The 20992-nt window shown below is 37.0% G+C and overlaps 1 protein-coding gene and 1 long non-coding RNA gene across 4 annotated transcripts in view; one reads left to right on the top strand and one right to left on the bottom strand.

Annotated features, from left to right (window-relative positions):
* CYP7B1 (cytochrome P450 family 7 subfamily B member 1) overlaps positions 1 to 20992 on the bottom strand; it is a 303286-nt gene that overhangs the window by 93824 nt on the left and 188470 nt on the right. The window contains exon 1 of one of the 3 annotated variants that reach the window (XM_072604687.1): positions 19729 to 20498. The exons of the other annotated variants lie outside the window; for them this stretch is intronic. The gene's annotated coding sequence lies outside the window, so the exon portion shown is untranslated. Of the gene's footprint in view, positions 1 to 19728; positions 20499 to 20992 lie in introns of those variants that run through there. 3 annotated transcript variants of the gene reach the window in all.
* On the top strand, positions 36 to 10615 carry LOC140501286 (uncharacterized). Its single transcript, XR_011966123.1, has 3 exons — positions 36 to 126; positions 7667 to 7749; positions 10205 to 10615. It is a non-coding gene; the product is annotated as an uncharacterized lncRNA (long non-coding RNA).

A 20992-nucleotide genomic window follows, 5' to 3' on the forward strand; every position in this document is an offset into this window, starting at 1 on the left:
GTCCTCAGGGCTGGGAGTACAGCTAACTGGTGGTTCAAAGGTGGACATCGGCATGAGCTACTTCTGTGATCTTGGTCAGAAAAGTCATTTTTCCTCTCTGCTCCTCTTTTTCTTCACTTATAAAATGTAAATGGGAATCAATTGAAAATTTCTTGGTATGTTAGAATAAGGGTAGGCCTAAATATTTGAGAGACACTTTAGTTGAGAGCCCAGATAAGGGAAGAGCTCATTTGGAAAGGTGAGCCTGCTCAGGAAGGGAGGGAGCATCATGGCTAACTTTAGGGCAAGGGCCTCACTCCTCTGGCTATCAATTTCTTCATATTTAAAATACGGAGACTGGACTACAGATTTCAAGCTAGACAGGATTTTACAGGGCTTCTGATCCAAATCTCTCATTTTACACATGCACATCTTAAGGGTCAAAGAGTTCAAGTAACTTGCCCAGGGCTACAAAGGCAGGTGGTGGTACAGCCATGACTCACACCCAAGTTTTTGGCCTTTACATCCAGTAGGCTTTCTGCTACACTAAACTACCTCAATTGATCCCTAAAACATCTTCAACTAAACAAACAGATTATGATTTTTTAAAAAAATTTTTGATCACTTGGCAGAAAAGTCAACTAGGGATAGGAGTGTAGGGTATTCTAGATAAGCAGCATACCATGAATAAAACTGAGAGATGCCCGTGAGCAGGTAATATGCAGGTTTGAGTAAATGTTTCATTTGGTCAAAGCAGAGATTCTGATTTCAAGAAAAGCTGCCATCAGAAGCTAAAGGTCAACTGGCATAAATACTAAAAGGCCATGCCAAAACATTTAGGTTCCATATACTACAGGTTTCCATAGAATTAACCCTAATATCTTTTAGCCCCATTAAGATCTCTGGAGAACTGGTGCTCATCTTGGACCTATTGCTATGGGAGAATTCACTAAGGCAAGAAATTATGCTTTTAATACCCTTCTCAGAGAAGGAACTGTGGCAATTATGATTTAGGCAGGCAAACCTTGACAATGCTGTCTGTTCTGGGAATATTTCTAACACTTAGTAATCAATTACTAAAGTTTTGTCAACAGAACTTCTTTTTAATGTCCCACTATGAGACAGAAGCCCTTGTAACACCGAGTCATAGTTCCATGGCAAAAGTTCTCTCCCTTGAAACACTTCCCTGTGTATCATTTGTAGCAGGTGCCTACTGGGTCATTCGCTTCCTTTGTACACAATAAATCACAAGTCGCTTAGCACCATAAGCTTCATGTAGAAAACCTGAACATTCTGCTTAATGTTTAAGACCAGAATTGGACAAACAGTAATCTCTTTCCAGGATGAACATTAATCCAGATCTGTCTAAAAAATTATATAATTCATTACCATAAGTAATCTCTATTGTGACCTGTGCTTAACCTTCATTTCCCCTCCATCTTATAATCTTACAAATCCACTAGTGTTGTGTGATTGGTATCTGGTGACAACACAATATTTACCATACAGAGAACAAATTAAAAAAACCTCAAATGAAAATGTTACTTTCCAGGGTCCCAGTGGTATGACTGATGAATGATTTTTGATAACTTTCACTAAATAACAAAAAAGGGTCTGTTACTTTGCAGATCATAAAAGACAGCTTTTGTCCCTTGGGGGGAAAACTGACTCCATTAGGAAATCAACTGAATTAAAGGCTGATTTAATTTCATGGTAGGTAAGATAGTCTCTCCTTATGTACTTAGAAATACAAAAACAAAGCATTACATGTAAAGGTACAAAGCAAACAATACTGAATATCATTTCCAAAGGTCAAACAATGGTAGAAGCAATAGTCAGTATGAATACAACCCAGCTCACATACCCCCTCTTCCACAAAGCATTCCTTGGTCCTCCTATTAGAAATTAGCTTTCCTTATTTCTCAGGCCTCACATGAAATACTTTGTACTTCACTTGCCACATTCTGCCTTTCCCTTCCTCTCTTATTCAACAAGATGTCTACCATTTTGTTGGTAGGACACTGTTGGGGAGAGAAGGATCAATTGTATATGATCCCTTGCATAATTGCATAGGATCATAGACTTAAAGCTGAAAAGGAACGCTGAGACCATCCAGACCAAATCCTTCATTTAATTCCAGTCAAACTAAGGCCCAGGTAAGAATTGAATTGGTGTCTTCTGACTTCAAAACCATTGATTTTTTTTCCCAATGTACCATGCAGGTCATAAGAGAGGGCATTTACGGATAGGAGAAAGGACAATGGGAAATATGGTTGGAAAAAAGTACTATATGCATTCAGGACTGGAAGGGACCTCAGATTTTTCCCAGCAAGCACCATATCAACTATTCTTCAGCCCTTTCTGAAGCCACACTGGCTCTCAATTATATGACCATCTTCCAGGTGAAGGATCAGCCTTTAAGGAGAACTATGGCAAGAATCATGCTGGCAACGACTAAGAAAGAGATCACTTTGTGATGGTCATCGGGCAATCTATTTCCTTTGCCTCTGAAGAGATGGATAATGGAGACATCCTTGAACTCCTGGGGGATAACCCCTCTTGCCATATAAACCAGAAAATTTCAGTCAGCTTTTATATGAGCAGTGAACCTCCTGGCTAATTAATCTCAACTGGAACAGAATCAGCATCAAGCATTTTGCCAAATAAGAGGAGGCAAATGTCATTTAAAAATCCCTTCTCAGTTGGAAGTTTGTGTACAGAGGGACTGAATTCAACCTAAGGTACACGGTTAATGACTATAGCATTGATTGATGATGATCTATCAAGAAGATGATGGAAGTGTTCAGCCCATCTCTCCAGGATCACTGATAATCACTGTGGCCCCCATTAGTACTGAGCACTTGAGAAGTAACTTTGGCCCATAAATAGCTTTAGAGTATCATAAAAGTGCTATGAATTGTTACTATCAGCATAAAACTGAAATTCATCTGCCTTCTTACTGAGCCAAGAATCCTGCATCTCTCTAAGCTTTGCTTGCACTTTACTTTTGATCAAGTTAAATGCAGCCTTCTTAGAGATAGATGAACCATCCTGCTGGTAAATCATGTGGAGTTCTCATTTTTTCATTCAGCATTTCTGTCAAACTAATCTTGATGTTCACGAGTGTTCTGATCCAGATGAGTAAATGCAGTGCTATACACCAAATCTCTGAAAGCTGTCCACTCCTTTTCTGTTCCACTGTTGCCAATCACGTATTGACTCAGCTTTCCCTTTAAGTTAACAATGAACTGTCCTGACTCAGAGAAGCTCTCTACTTTGTTGACATTAAGTCTTCTAGTAGTCTTCTTGCTTTGGGACCCACTGCTTGTACTGAATGCTAATATTCAGCTTGAAGAGGATAAGTCTATGATGAGTTCAGAATTCTGCACTACACATCACCTTTGTCACTCTCACATCTTGTCTGTCTCTCTCCTTACAATGACATGGTCTATTAAATTCCAATGTTTGCTGCAGGGATACATCCACAAAGTTTTATTGCATTTAGGTAAACAGAAAACAGGGTAGGTGATGAGAAGTTTATGACATGCATAAGTCTTCAGTAGCAAGTGACCATTGCTGTTGCTGTTTCCTCCTAAGGATTTCCTGATGTCTGCTAGTCTACTACCTGCTTTGGCATTAAAGTCACCCAGAATTATACACTTATCTTCTTTTGGCATATTGATGATAAGGGTCTCCAGAATTTTTTCTTTGACCTCATCGGGGTTTGTCATGGTAGGGGCATACAACAGATGATGGTGATGTGGTGCTTTCCTGAAAGTGTGACAATTACATTGTCATGAGCCTGTCATCCACTCCTTTTGGTAGGCATACAGACTGTTGACTAGATTAGTTTTGATTGCAAAGCCTATGCTAGCTTCGTGATGTTCCCTATCACTGTGATAACTCCAGAAAAAAATGTATTTTCCAGCTCCAATTTCAGTAAGTTGGCCTTCATCTGCCAGCCTTGTTTCATTCAGGGCTACTGTTTGGATATGATACTGTTGACTTTCCTCACAAGAGCTGCTCTTCTTTCAAATCTACTGGATTTTGTGTTGTCTGCAAATGTGAGCACATTCCATGTATTGATGGTTAATGGAATCATCTTTGCAAAAGATTTGTATATTTTTTGTGTATGTTTCAACTACAAGGTAGGATCCCCACCTGCCATGGTAGGCCAGGGTTAGGTGATGAAGTAGACAATTTTAGAGCACCTTTTCTAGCCCCTTCTTCATGCCAACCGGTAAACTGTGGTCCTTCATAAAGGCTGCTCAGACACTTCAGAGGGCTGCTGAATTCCACTGCTGCTTCAGTCCAGTGAGAAGATGACCCTATGGTCTGGGCTGTTTGTGTGCAGGATTATGACTGCAGTTCCCAGTGTGTCTGACCCTGCTCCTCTGGTGCTTGCCTGTCACCACAGGACGTTGAAGTAGGTAAAAACTGAAAAATGGTATGAATGATTTCTTTCAACTTGTGCATAAATTGGACTGAAGTGAGGCAGAGTTGCAGGAAGATGTTGGCTTCATTGCTTCTTCCAGAATCATTGACATCCAGTGGCAAGAAAAAAGAAAAAAGTCAAGAAGACTGGTGATGGCCTGGGATGCAGCAGATGGCCTTGGCATCTTCAATGGTTAACCAAGCTCTAAGTGCTCCACAGCTTTCTTCAGTTGCCTTTATGGTCATTGGAATAAATTGTTCTCATCTACTCATTCCACAGAGGAAGTTTGCACATGCTCGGGTTAAACACTTCCCTAACTCACCTGTGGGTTTGAGACTCCTCAGTTACCCTCAACCCAATTTAGCCCCTGCCGAAATGGTTTACCCAGATGTGGCTGCTGTGCATGTTACAGCTTCTTGGAGCCAGAGGTGAGAGTTGGGTGAAGGTAGACACCAAAAGTGGAAGAGCAGCCCTGAAATGGGATTGGTCACTCTCACAAAAAAGCTAGCCTTCCTGGGACACACCCTATACTCTATACATTTTGATAAAAAATATCAAAGGATAACTGAGATTGTTAAGTGATACAGCACATAGAGTGCTCAATCTGGGGTCAGGAAGACCTAAGTTCAAATTCAGTTTCAGATACTTCTTAGCTGTGTGATTATGGGCAAGTTACTTTCTCTAACTCAGTTTTCTTACCTGTGTAGTGAGGATAATACTAGAACTTACTTCTAGGGTTTTTTGAGGCCCAAATGAGATAATATTTGTAAAGCATTTCATAAACCTTAAATGCTAATTATTATTAATACAACCTTGGATGTTTATAGGACCTTACCACCCCATAGCCTATATCTATATATTTTTAATTAATCCTCATGAAACCCCATGAATTAGCAATTGGAAAATACTATGTATCCATATCTGTATATAGCATATTAATTTTAATATGTCAAAACTGAGGCAAAGAAAGATTAAATAATTAGCCCAAGATCATTCAGCAAGTCATTAATTCTACAGAAACTGGAACCTAAACCAACTAATTCTCCTGGTTCCACCCATAATATTGCTGATTCTCTGCATTGTCAAAGAGATTGCAGTGTTATTTTAATTTAAATAATTAGCATCAGCATCCATCAGACTTAAATTTAATCTCCAGTAACGAGTCTATCCTTCAGTATCAACTTTCCTTTCAATGCAAAGGAGTGATATCCTTCAATCTCTGAAAATTAGTGTGCCTTTGATGAACCTTGATCTCTTTTCTAATGATCACAAAAGCATACCATCACTTTCCTTTGGAGGGAAGATCTCAGAGTTTGTGTTACTACTCTAGGTGAAGACAGTTTGTTTTTTCAGATGAGGGTTATATTGCTTCTTCTTGATATTCATAATAGTTGTATGGTCTTAAAAAATGAATGGGAAACAGACATCCTGATTTTGTTTCTTGAATGAAATAGTCTTCACAAGAATTCTTTCCTCTTCGTCTTGGGATCTGTACTAGAAATAAGGCTGACGATATCTAGCACCACCTAACTCTAGGATCTGTGAATTAATGGTTGACTTTTAAAGTTTTAATATTTTCATAAATAACACACTACTTTACATACAAAACATTCATAACTATGTGCCATGTGTACGTGTGTGTGTGTGTGTGTGTATGTTCAAGGGCCAAAATAACTCAAGGCAGGTCAGGTTTTACAGAGACATAACAGATTTGGAAGTTATATTTTCATGGTAATTTTTGTCTTCATAATGCCCAAACAACCAGGTTACCCATAAATTTCTTTTTCCATGGAATTGACTGGCTGAGTCTGTGTGACTTCGACATAGTTGCAGTGTATCTGCTGCAGCCTTTAGGCTATATGTCCATGTTCTCTTTGTCCAGAGAGGAGAAAAGTGATAGGAACAAATGGGCTTTTCAGCATGAAAGCTAACTAGTGATTTTTAAAGCTACAAGCCATTCTTGAATTCAAGCAGTAAACTCTCTGTTTATCTAGGCCCTTTCCTTTCTCTCTCTGTATCCCTGCTGCCTCCTAATCTCTGGTGATTTCGATGCTCTCTATCACTTCCACTGGATTGAGCAGTGGCTATGTTAAGCGATGAAATCTGCAAACATCAAGCTGTTTGTTAACAGGCAAATGTTTGAAGCTGTGGGGTGGTGGTATTGAAATGACTGGCCCAAATAAACTAAATTAAAAAAATGATCTATAGATTTTAAATTCCATCCTTTCATTTCTTGCCACTACAGTAGGGACTGCTATACTAAAATGTTATCTGGGTAATATTGAGGGGAAAGGAGGACTCAGTTATATTTCACTACAATAACTTAAAAGGTTTAAAAATAATTAATTTTCAGGCACAACACAGCTGAAAGAACACTGGATCTGGAATAAGAGGACCTGGAATCAAACTAGCTTTGTTACTTGTAGAACATGTTATATAAATTTTCTAAACCTCAATTTTCCTGTTTTATAAATTTCAGGACTACTAGGTGATCTCAAAGTTCCCTCCCAGCTCTAAATACTATGACCAAATGAAATAATTCATGTAAAGAGCTCTGAAAAGCCGAATGTAATATGTAAATGTCAGCTATGACAATAATGATGATGATCACCTATGATGATAATAACCTTTCAATTTAAACTCTCCAAATCTTAAACTCACAAATCACTAAGTCAATTTCAGGGACTTTTCTGGGGCTATTCATTGGACTCTGGAAGTTGGATGATCAAAAAAAAATATAATCAACTTTCATATGGTAGTGATGCAGATATTCCCAAACAAAAGATTGTTTTAAAATTCATTGGCATTTGGCTTTCAATGCAATAAATGATTTTATACCAAATGTATTTTCTTCATTAAGTACATACTAATGATTTATTGGTATATATTTTGTGTATAAACATCAGCTTACAGAAAGAAGAGACATCTCAGAAGCATGTTGAATGGATGGTGAAGGGAAGTCAGCTGAGAATGAAATATGTGACCAGATAATTCGCAAAGGGTGTTATTACCTACACACAGATAATTTAAGGTTGCTTCTATTTGTTAAATTCATTCACTAAATGAAACCAAGGGACACAAATGAATTTGCATTATCTAAGATGTTCAGGTGATAATTTATTTTCATAGCTATGCTTTGATTTGACTTGATGGAAGAGATATTAATTCCATTAAATTATAGTCTCTGGCATTTGATCAACCATTGGATTCAGAAATGTTTAATTATAAAAATTACAACTCATTTAATTCTAGGGACGCTGAATGGTAATGGGAAACTACCAACAAAATGCTTTGGTAACGGACCTATGAAGATCAATGCCCATAGCACAAAACAGGTCAGCCAAATTATAAACCTACATTTCATCAACCCCAAACTAATGGACAAACAAATCTCCAGAGCCTAGAGGGGTATCACAAAAATAATCTAGTACCACTGAAGAGATATTATTTATCAAAATCAAAACCCAAGAGATGACAACCCAAAGACAGAGAATGTGCACAGTACTTTAAAGTTGAATGACAAACCCTCTGATCATAAGCTACTAGAGGTTGTAAGGGCAATAACTTTCAGCAGCATCTTAACCTTGCAAACATGATTTACACAAGTTTGCCGAAGGTGTTTTTCCTACATATGCACAAGCTTAAAGTTTAAAGTATTTTTGCACATAGTGCATGCCACTAATAATGCCAATACTACAATCTTGATTTCCATTGTTAATCAGCTGGGTTTGAACAAAGAAAAAAAAATTCTGTTCTATAGATACATATCAATCAGGTTACCTAAAAAATGAATTACAGGAACCAGAAAGAGAATGGAAATAAGGGAGAATGGATGATGTTCAAAATGTTGTGACTGGTTTCAGGAGGAAAGAACCGACTTATAAACAGTTAATGGTATCTTTTTATATGAATTATTCCAAGGCCTTTCCCAGGTCTGAAATTCTATGACTCTCAGAAGAAGATAGTCAACAGTAACGTATGGTGAGAAAAAAATGGGAAAAATAGATTGGAGGGGAGTAGAAGGGAATAGTGGAGAGGGGAAGACTTATTGGAAGGTTATTGCAATAGTCCAGAAGAGTTTGAGGACTGCCAGGGTAGTGAGAACAAAGAGGAGGGGTGACCGGGATAGAAATTGTGGAAGGGGAAATTATGGATCATACTGGGCAAAAAAAAATTGACATGAGTGATAAGAGAGAATAAAGAACAAACAACCCCAAAGTTATAAAAATAGGAGAACTGTGAAGCATAGTGGTACCAATAGCAAAGAAAATTCCAAATTTGCTGATTCTATGCAGTCAGATCTTTTTTCTTTTGTGGCTTTGGAACCTGTGCTAAGCGCAGAGACAGCAATCCTGGAAAGCACATACATAGGCGTTAGGATGGCCCTCCCATAGGGCAACTTCTGTTTGAAGCTAAGTAAGCCAAGAAGAAACCGCACTTTATAGAAAAGACATTTTTGTTGGAATAAAATAGTAAAGAGACTGCTCATGTTGTAAGGGGTTTGGGCATTTTTCCACTGTGATTCATAAACTATAATGTACTATACTTGTACATATGTAGGAAAAACACCTTCAACAAGCCATATGCAAATTAATCTTTGGATGCAACTTTGATCAGTGTGTAGTTTAAGGGGTGGGAGGAATCACTTTCCTTAAAAATCAGTTTAGGATCTTATGCAGTTCTGTAATTAAGGCATTTAGAAAAGCAAGAAACCTAGCGCTTCTGCCCTATGGACATATATCTTCTGCTCTACCATCTCCACCTTCTATCTGGGAGAAGCAGTAGGTAAAAACGAGTAGAAGAAAAGTAAAGTAATCTGTTTGACAGATATGAAGGAAGAAAGCTGACACAAGAGATTCTTTACAAAGGATTCAACACTAAGTTCTGTTTGGGAGGTGAAAAGAAAAAGCCATATGGCTCCACGTCCCATCATCTTAGTCAGAGTGAGGTAGGTTTTCAAAATATAATCCCAATGAACCCTCAGATTCTGTGGCTCATCCCTTAAGTTTTCCCTATGAAAATGTAGTGAAATTAAATGTGTGCCTCCTGTCTTTCTGCCTATAGACCCCACAAAACAGAACACATCATTTAGGCATTTAAGGGAAGAAAAAAACCAAATGCCAAAGTTTGGGTATAGCTAGTATAGAGCTACAAGTGCAGTTTTGAATTGACAGTTTAAGCAACGTGAGTCAAAAGGATTGGTAGAGCCATTGACTGGTAAAAGGCACTAAAAGTGTTTGTGAAAGATAAGAGACAGCAATGAGCACGGAATCACTTCAAAAAAGTTCAAGAAAAGCCACTATACAGTGAAGTATCACAACTGAGTACAGATAAATTCAACAGATTCCTTACAATTTAATAATTGCTTATGGGCAAAATATCATGTGAGGAACTGAGGAAACAAAAAGAAAATAATCTGTAACCCCAAGGATCTTACATTATACTGTAAGGATATAACATATACAAATAAATATGATACGATAATTTAAGGAGTGAGAGAGTATTGATGGGGGCAGGAGGGATCAGGGAGAGAACTTGGGTTTTGAACAGAATCTGAAGGGCAGCATTCAGTCTTATCTGTGAACTTGACAGACCATCTACATGATAAATATAAGACAGTGGATACCATTCTTATTGCGTTTATGATATGTAGAAAGACATGGAGATAAAAGATAGAATGTTCTTTACAGGAAACAGCGGGCACATGAAGGGCAATAATGTCCAATAAGATGGTAAGCAAAGGCTAAATTAAGATTGTGAAGACAAACAAAAGTTTGTATTTTATTCTAGAGGCAAGAGAAGAGGAAGTCACTGGAGGATCTTCAATAGAGGAGTGATATGATCAGACTGTACTTTGGGAAGATGACCAGCTGCTATGTGGAGGATGGACTGGGGCAGGAGAGATGGGAGGGAAAGAGAAAGGAGGTTACTGTAATATTCCAGGTAAAGGGTGATCATAATCTCAAGTGGGGTAGTTGCCACACAGATGGAGAAGAGGGGACACATGCAAAAGATATGGTGGCAGTAGGATCATCAAGATTTGTCAACTTATTGGTGAATGGAGAAGGGTGAAGAAAAAGGTTGACTCAGGAATAACCCTAAGGTTATGAAATGTTCTCAAAGTCATGAGAAGCAGCAATTGTAAGAATTTCAATTAATTCTGGCTGTGCTTATTCTCACAATGAAAATACTGTTAAGTTATCCATTATGCATGTCTTTATTTTATTACTGATGTCAATGTTAATCTATTGTATAGTCAGTAATTCTAGTACTTAATTCTAGGAGATTAAGGGATTTAGTATAGTGACATAAATTACTATTGGGAAAGGAGTTTTTCTTCCAATTTATTAAATAAATAATGATGAATTGGTGGGGGCTCTGAGCAGAGTTGATTGAGAGATATGTTGAAATTTAATTAATTATTGAGGAAATATATAAACATATGCATGGATTACCCTAGAGTTCTGGATAAGATTAAATGTGAGAATAAATGAAGTAGTAGGCTGAGGAATGACATACAGGTAAGGCTGATAGCCCCATAATCCTTGGTACATATACATTTTCTCATTTAATTCTTATGATGAGATAAGGACAGCTAATATGATTATCCCCCTTCATAGATAAGGCAAGTGAGAGGCAGGAAAGTTAAAGAGACTTGCTCAAAGTTACATAGTCATTGGAAGACCCAACATTCATGCTACTTCAAACCATAATGCACTTTGTCAGTTCAAGGAGTTCCAACCTTCCCATGACATTTTACTCCACTTCAGATTACGGGAAGCTTCTATATCTGAGTCTCAACAGTCAAACCAAAGTAATAATTATAACAATAACATTTATCATCTCTGACACTCTTATGCTTTTGTCTTGTACTTCACTTTGCCTCTTTTGATCCTCACAGCAATCATCTGAAATAGACGCTAAAGGTATTATTATTCCCATTTTATATATATGGAAACTAAGCTGAGAGGTCAACTGACATATCTAAAGTTATACAGCTCATAGACATCTTAGATGAAATCTGAAACCAGCTCCTCCTGATCCAAGCTATAGCTCTCTATCCATTACATACTGCCTCATTAGGGCCTTCTAAGACATGGGTTTGGGGATTTGGCACATAAACAACAGAAGTAGAAATAAATAAGATATATATAGATACATATATATAAACACACACATATATACACATACACACAAACATACATGCAAACAAGATATAGAGACGTAGACATATCAGGATGTTCTTTGTCTTAAGGGACTATCTTGCTATAAATATATATGTATGTATATATGTATATATATATCATATTATGTGCATGCATGTATGTATATATACATATATGTGTGTGTGTGTGGTACGTGTGTATTCCAGACTCTTTGTAACCAAATAGCATAAAATTGGTCTCACAAGCCCCTTTGCATCTGGTTTCCACATAAAAATTTAAAACAGCAATATGCTTTACTTTTCCATAACCCAAAATCAACAACACAGTATTTGGGAAGGTTTCTTCGATAACACGAGGCAATAAGTAAGTTCCCTTTAAATCAACAAGCATTTGCTTATTCAAATTTGCTAAATTCTTAGCATGTGCAAGGCATGAGAATAAAGGTTTGGAATATAAAGATAACACCAGCATTATATAAGGAATTTATAATCATGAAGAGTGATGAGCCCCATACACAAATAACCACAGAGAAGTTAGAAAGTGTGAAGAGGATTGGAGAGACTGAAAGAGCAAGGGAGTTAGGGATCACTTTTAGTTTGGAGGATCATGGAAGGCTACATAATGGTGGTGGCACGTTAGTTGGAACTTGACAAAAGGGAGATTTCAAGATGTGGAAATATGAAGTAAGTCTGTTCTATGACTAGGTAGTTAGTGTACGCCAATTTAGAGAGACGTGTCCAGATAGGAGAACAGCCAATAATCTGGTTTGGCTTTAATACACAATATGCAAAGAAAAATAGGATAAAATAAATCTGGAAAGGTGGTTAACAGCCATATGGTAAAAGACCTCAGAAGCCAGGCTCATCATAGGATTGAGCTGGAAAGCCTATGAATTCATCACAAAGGAGGAGTGTGTACCTTAGGGGCACAAGGGTGCCTAGAGCTTGGGGCATAAATATTAGCACCTCCTAGTAACTGTACCAAAAGCAAGGAGGCAATTGAATATCGAGTCAGGAAATCATCTACGATGTCAAAGGGTAGAATGAGTACATAGACTTGATGTCTAATGACCTCTATTAAAGTGGAAGCAAAGCCCTGGTAAATGGTATCTCAAAAATGCTTAATTCATTCAATAGAGAAGGGAACAGTCCTCTTTTAACATAAAGTGGCAAGCTCAAAAAAGTTAAGGATAACATTGTGTTACATTTCTTTTAATCCATTCACCTTAGGGATTTCATCCCAATTTCAATTACTGCAGGCTAAAGCAGTCCAAAAAGCTTTTCCTCTGTGAGAAAATGATGCCATGCTTAGTTTTGCAATACCTTTAACCAAAAGGGACACCACTTTATCAGGAAAGTCTGGGAATTTTTCTTTATGCAAGGTCTGGGCCAGGACACCAAAGGTCTGTTGCGCAAGGAAATAAATGTCCTCTGTATTTTATCAAGTTTATACTACATAGATTAAATATAAGTGTTGTTTTCATGAATTAAAAATAATATAGAGGCCAAAGTGAAGTGGATATGAAAACTATTTCCAAGGTGAGATGAACACCTAGGTCTTGGCCAGGTTACGTCAAGTAAGTCCTCAGGGGCGTCTAAAAGTTGCCAAACCACAAGGATGTCTGTATGCCTAACCTTTTTTTTCATTCCATGGTTTCCAGTGCTCTCTGCCAACATGAGTGGCGGCAGCCATCACCTCTATTTTGCAAAGAGGGACACAGAGGCACTGAGGGTCAAAGACAAAATGATAGAGCCAAGGTCTTGTGACTCCCAGGCCACAGTGCTTTCCCTTCTAGCACCACATGGCCTTGGAGTGAGAGAGGAGTTATTTCCACAAAATTAATCCTTTTGGAAGATAATCTGGGGAAAAATGGATGAACATATTGAGACCCTGGAACTTAGAATTAATGTAGCAGGGAAAAAGCTGCCTTCCAAGAACCTGATTATAGGCAACTTGGCATCAGATTATAGAAATGAATTTTGGAAGCCTAAGACACAAACACGCAGAACCTTGTGCATCCAGAATGTTGCAATAACCCTGACTTAGTTTTCTTCTTAAGCCCTATAACTACTTAATGGGATTTCATTGCTTCCCCTTATTTCTAGTTTAAATAATTTGTAGGAGCACTAAGATCATTGCCACCAACATTTTGCTTTCTAGGGATTTTTAAGAGTCAGAACTTTACCACTTTTTGCATTTGTACGTAGTACAATTTCTGGCACATCAGAAGTGCTTAATAAATATTTATAACTGATCAAATATTTGATTGATGGCACATCTGTAAATTTCTAAACTTGACCTTGAATGTCCTCTGCCCTTGGGGGAAGCCATAGAAGGCAAACAAAATAAGTCATACATGAAAGTTAACTCTCATTACTTAATAGTTATACCTTCTAAGCATTAAGAATCAAGGCTTCAGAAACTAGATCCCTGCCCCCCTCCCCACCCCACCCCCACCATGGACGAGAGAAGATTGAGGTGATGAGGGATCTAATAAGAGTTCTTATACAGAAAGATGAAAGTAATGATAAATTGTTTTCATTCTCCAGCTTGCACTAAGTTCTAGTTTGTTATTAACTAGTATTATTACCTTGAATAAATCATTTTAACTTCTCTCAGTGCTATTTTATTTATCTATGAGTACATTAGAGTAGATGGTCTCCAAAGTTCCTTCCAGCTCTGAGATTGTATGATCATATAGGGAGCATAGATTTCATAGAATGACTAGATTTTAGAGCCAGAAGTGGTCTTAGAGTGCATCTCGTCTAAATTCTTAATTTTACAGATAATGAAACTGAAGCTCAGATTGATAAAGTGACTCTCATAGTTAATATGTGACAGTCACAGGATCAAAGGCTCTCAGAGTTGGATGGGAACTCCATAGGCATCTAGTAAAACCCCTGCCTGCCCAAGAATACTCTCTGCACCAGCCTTCCCAAGTGTTATCTGGCAGCAAACTTGATCTGATACTAGAAGACAACTCTCCATGCTCCTTTGCAGAGGTGGGGGACTATAGGTGTGAACTACTAAATATAAGATCAGGCTCTTTGGATGTGCTGGTTATTTTTGTGGATCTTTCCCTCCCTGTCTTTTCTTTCTCTTCTTTTTCAAAGGGATGTGTCTCTGGGAAGGAGGTAAAGGGGCGAATGCAGTGCCAAATATAAGTGACATAAAAACAGAAGATATTAACAAAAATATTTATTCTAATTTGTTTAAATACCAGTGTTGATAGGGAGCCTACTACTTCCTGAAGCAGTGCAATCTACTTGGGACAGTTCTAATTTAAAGGAAAATAAGCCATTTGCCTAAACACAAAACTCTGTTTTATGTTGCTTTGATCCATTCACTCATTTATTTCTTTATTTATGGTTTTGATTCTCAGTTAGACACAGGGAAGAACGAGGGTGTCTTTAAAACTAGAAAACCTCTTTATCCCTCTGGGACCGAATAAATGAGGTGGTCCTTCTTGAACATTAAGGGATGAGCTAACTTGCCTCATCAGCTTAACATTCTGGTGAGATCATATAGAGCTTCCTAAAGATTTCTCTGAAGAAAGACATCCAGGTCTTCTAAAGAAGGTCAGTTTCATTTATTTTAAAGTTAACTTTTGACACTTCAAGAATTCTGGAATGATTTACAATCATTTGTTTGTAAGGAAGCCAGTTTTAAAGTCCCAGAGATGATCTGAACTCTTTTTCTATCACAGTGGAGCCAGAGCAGTTGATCCTAGATATATCCAGATGGTTTGCATTGCTTAGGCTTATTTCTGTTAAACTGTTTAATGTTGTTAATAATCCTTTTAATATATTTAAATTTGTGTGGGGGGTAAAGGAGGACAGAACTGATGCAGATTGGAAGTCACAGCTCCCGCAGGGCTTCTGTTGATTTGTTACATCCAACTGTGGTCTCTGGTACATGTTCCAATTTTGTTGAACTCAAATCAACCTCTTTCTTGAAGCTGTGGCATTTCACTGTAATGGATTCATTAAAAGGGAGATATGGGGGAAATGTGGATGTGACTGATTATGAGGCATGCATCTTTACATGGGTGACAACTAATTTTCTAATAAAAATATTAGATGTTTAGGCAATTCAAGCCATTTTAACAAGGATGGATTCCTCACACATGTGTGCCTATTTTGCAACACTCTGGTGATACAAAGACAAAAATGAAAATGACTATCCTCGAGGAACTTATATGTTATTATTAAGCATTAAGCACCAAGCATATTCTATTTTAACAGCAGATTTCCCTCACCGACATTGTATTTGAAGTACAGACAGACTGAGCTATGGTGGACAATGCTGGATAAGTTTTTTGAATTTCCTGAATTGTACTTTCTGTATAAGTCTATTTTTACACAATTGTTCTTGATGTTTTTGGTAAAAGTGGTTTAAAAAACAGCACTAACTAAATAATTTTGGAAAGTATATCTTAAATAGGAAATTAAAAATTCTAATGCCAAAAGTTCATGACTAAATTTATATTAAAAGACTATTAAGTAAGCTCTACTAAAAATGAATTCTTAAGAGGTTAAAACCTAAATATTATATAGCCTACTAAGCATAAATTTTAAACTCCTCAATGTACAAATGTCCTCAAAAAATCAGGAAGAAAGATGCTGGTAAAGAGAAACCTTTAGTAACATCTTCCCCTTTCCTTCTCTCAGAACAAAGCATTTCATCTATTTTCTATTTCACTGCTGGAAGGTTGAGTTAGGTTGTGACCTGTCTCTAGTTCCTGAAAACTGAAAAAAAGATGTGTCCTCCACATGGCCCTGAAGCCTTGAACTGGAACTGCTATATCACCCCTACAGAGAGCAGCACTGTCATTCTTGTCCTCCTTTTGTTTCCTTCTAAATACCTACTCTTCCCATGAGACCTGGAGACAGAAAGGCAGAAAGCCTTCTTAAGGCAATATCATGGAAGGCAAGCAAAGGGAGTGCATTTCATTGTCTCTCAAGTTCCACAATTCATGCTTCTTATGCCTATTCACGTATACATAGCAATTAGTATGATCTGTGGACTCACTGATATCTGGCCCGCCTAGTTTCAGTTTAGCTAATACAGCTGGCTAGAGCTTGGGAAAAAATTTTGATCCCAAGATGGTAATAATTCCCGTTTATCTAGTGCTTTGAATTTTGCATAGTGTTTCCTTTACAATAGTCTAAGATTGCTGGTAGAGAAGGATCAGATAGAGTACTTGAACTCAGGTCTCCTGAGTCATACTCCAGTATGCTTCCAACGATGTCTCTGAGGTCAAGATCATTTGTTAGAGCCTTCTCTGGCTGAATGGCCTTTTGAAAGTTATTTAAACTTTCCAAACATCAGTTTTCTCATTTATAAGATGAGGATAGTTGCACCTCATAAGAATGAGATAGGGCCTGGATGTGTTAATTTAATTAGGATGTGGAACTCTAGAATGAGGAAATGCTTTGTACCTTTGCAGGCCAGCACCTTCTTTGAAATGGTTATATCACTTCTCCAGCCTTATACAGCCAAGTAGGGATAAAAACCAGGACTTAAACTCAGATCTTCCTAGCTCCAAAGCCAACTCTCTATTCACATTGCCGTAAAGTCCTCCATCACTTTTTAAAGGGTTGATGATACAGTCATCACATCCAGTGTTACATAAGCTCCTTTTGAAGTCAGGGTATTTCATCTTTGTCTTTCCCCAGTGTCTAGATAATTGCTTTGAACATAGTAGGTAGTTAATAAGTGAAAGTTAAGTTGAACAAGTACATGTGAAATGACTTTGAATTCATAATGTACTGTGTAATGTTATTGTTACCATAAGCTCAGTGATACTGAATTTTTAAATCTTTTGTTCCTCCTTTTATCAAAATATTCTCAACGAGTTTAAAGACCCTGAAAAGAACAATGAGGCATGAGATAAAAGTGAAAGCATTGACAGAGGAATGTCAAATTAGGTTGAGCAGGAAGCACTAGCCAAGTGTAATTGACTAGCCTAAGCTTGAAATTTAATTTCATTTTTCTGCCCATCACTTCAATCCGATCATGAATACAAAGCCACAATCATGACTGGGCAATGAATTGAACCCTCGCTAATCACATAATTATACTTCATATTTGAAGATGGTATCACTTAATCATTAGTATGGCATGTTCTTTGAATCATTTTATGTACACACATGCACAGAAGCTGCCTGGTATGCCAAGAAGGACACTAGACTTGGAGCTAGCACCTTGGTTCAAATTCTAGCTCTTTCCTCTGCTACCTAGCTGACCTTGGACAAGTTACCTAATCTATATCGATGCCTTAATTTCCTTGCCTATAAATGAAGGGGCTATACCAGATAATGAATAAGGGCCCTTCCCTTTCATAATCTGATACATATAAATTCATGCATTGATTTTTGTAAGTACTATAGTCTAGAAGGAACCTTGAACTTGCAATAAGAAAATCTGTGTCTATGTGTCAATCCCTATACTTAATGTGTGACCCTTGGCAGGTCCCTTCACTTTTCTGATCCTCAGTTTCATTATCTCCAAAACAGGGATAGTGATATTTGCTCTGGATATCATGTAGCACTGTTGTGGGAAAAAAGTGATTTTTAATCTTTAAAGTTCTAATTATTATTATCGCTTGCTGGTTGTCTATTAGGATTCAGGGAAATGGGCTACGTATTATGGGGTATACCAAGATGACTGACACAATTCTTGCTCTTAAGAAGTTTAGAATATAGTAAGGGAGACCAGACAAGTGTACAAAAAATAGAACAAAGCATCAGGCAGCATGAAGACTGGAAAAAAATGCTGTTCTGAGGAAGAGGAAACCTCTTCTAACTGGTATGGTACAGGAAAGGCTTCAGTTAGGAGCTGATATCTGAGTTAGGTATTGAAAGGTTGGTAGAACTTCAGTAGGAAAAGGTTAAAAGAGGACAATCTAAGCAGAAGAAAGAGTATGGAACTAGAAAAATAGCATAAAGGTTAGATATGCCATACAGATATACAAATATACAAATGGTATATGTGCGCATGTAAGTGGTGTCTGTGTATCTATGTATGTATGTGTGTGTATATATGTGTGTATATATGGAGAGAGAGAGAGAGAGAGAGAGAGAGAGAGAGAGAGAGAGAGAGAGAGAGAGAGAGAGATGTGTCATATATTTTATATGTTGGATCAAGGAAAATGTCTTTCTACAAATGATATATGATGGCCCTCTCTGCTTAATCTTCAGACTAACCTTTACAAAAGTTCAATTTTATTTCTTTAGAGATATGTTTGTGACTGTTTAATCCTAATAGATTAGGTCTCTCGAGAATTCTAAGAGCAAAAAAATGTTACCTAAGAGCTACTTGAAAAGTATATGCATCCAGATATGTGCTTTATTGCTTTGTCTGGTTTGAGATGGAAAAATGAATCTTTTCTATACAAACATGATTTCTTTTTGAGGATAAAATAGTCAAAATGAAATAAATAAAATAATAAAAGTCATTCAGTTCTGGAGTTGAATTTAACATCTTATTTTCTAAAGCTAATATCAAACAAATATGTTGGTTTAGTCAGTCCAATTAACAAACATTTATTAAGTGATCACTATTACGTGAGTCTCTGTACTAGGGAACTAGGGATACAAAGATAGATATGACATAAACTCTATTCTCAAAGGGGTTGTACAATTGAAGGATGTTATAGAAATCAAAAATAACTAGGAAGCAAATGAATTGAACACAAATTTTTCTAGTCTTGCAAAATTTAGCAAGTTCATAGAAATAAAGCAAATAACAATTTGGGACTGGTAACATATCAAAAGGGAAATAAAAATTAAGTTCCTATAAATTCATGTCAAAGGAAAGGAGATTTTTAGAAATTATTTGGCAAGATTTTTTCAGTTTGACCCCAGAGTAAAGAAAAACATCTGAATTATTTAGCCAAGAGCGTGAGATTTAGGTTACAAAGAAAAATCTATATTGTTATTATTAAAAAATGGAGCAAAAATCAGGTAAATTTGGACAGCAAGCACAAGGCACTGAAATATTCTGTTTCAAAATGAAGCAGCTTAAATTCACTGCATTGTCTTTGTAGTGAGAATAATCAATTAGCCTGAAGATTTAGACTGGGATTCTCATCATTTCTCATGGTGCTTTCCATAGCCAAATAAAAGAATTAGGATGTGAACTCACCCTCTGTAGGTTTGTTCAAAGTATCTGCACTTAAACTCCAGAAGCAGATGCAGCAGGAATGCCAATCAATACCTTGTCCCTGTTCCTCACCCTAATGTTCATCACCCTGAAAAGTATTTCCTTACTCTTCCATTTCCTTCCCCTCAAACATGAAAGTGTGGTTGGTCTTTGAAAGAGTTAAAATTATTATTTGTATCACGAGTACCATTATCCTCTCTAAGAGAAACAATAGATACCCTCACTGTATCTTTAAGAGGTGGAATCTTAGAATGTCAGTTTAACTGTCATTCTATGAAGAGTCTGTGAGGAGGCTGAGAGTTTAAGTCCTTGTTCTTACAGACACTGTTAACTATGATGGCCAGAGAGGACGAATCAAAATAAAAGAAAAAAGAATTGGAGAACTTATATCCTTAGCAAACTAAATTTAATCCTTATCTTGTGAAAAAAAAAACCCAACAAACAAAGCAAAACCATACTTTACTTGAGAAAATCCTTTGATATTTTAAGATAATTCAGGAGTGGAACTTTTTCTAAAATTGATTTTTAAAAAGTCAACAGTTGTATTGAGGTCTAAAGGTGACTTTTACTGTGATCCTACTCGTTTTGTAAATGCTATTTCTGTCTGTTTCATTGTTGATCACACTGTTTGTAAACATTACAGTCAGTAACTCTGATGTTTATTTTAAACTTAGGAGGTTATAGGAGGATTGATAGAGCGGAGCAAAAGCTTATAGGAAAAGAAGTTTCTCTTCTCCACAATCTCCATATCTCTAAACATCTCCATTTCTCCAAATATTTTCACCCTAGGTGTTCCATTAGTGAATGATATCATGATGGTGATGGCAAACAAAAGGTCCCCAGATCTGATAATAGAGAAAGCTTACTGAAGCCTATGGCAAAAGATGGCTAAGCAAGGTAACTAGATAATTCACACAGACAAATAAAATTTCGATGGCTCTGGAGATGAGCAAAGCTATCACAAGCAAATATGAATTTTAAAAATGTTTAAGTGTCTATGTACAAGATATAATACAGGTTTCAGATAGAGAAAACATAAAATATGGCCCTGCCCTCAAGAAACTCACTCTCTGGGAGGAAAAACATATAACTATAATAATAATTTTTACTATTATTATTTCTATCATGGGAAAAGGTGTAAACAAGATATAGTGAGAAAGCTGAGGAAGGAAACAATCAAGAAAAGCTCTAGGGAAGAGGAGACATTTGAGGTAGACTTCAAATAGCGTGCAAGGTGTATTAATTT

The sequence above is a fragment of the Notamacropus eugenii genome, chromosome 4 (assembly GCF_028372415.1).
Source record: "Notamacropus eugenii isolate mMacEug1 chromosome 4, mMacEug1.pri_v2, whole genome shotgun sequence".
Lineage (NCBI taxonomy): Eukaryota > Metazoa > Chordata > Mammalia > Diprotodontia > Macropodidae > Notamacropus > Notamacropus eugenii.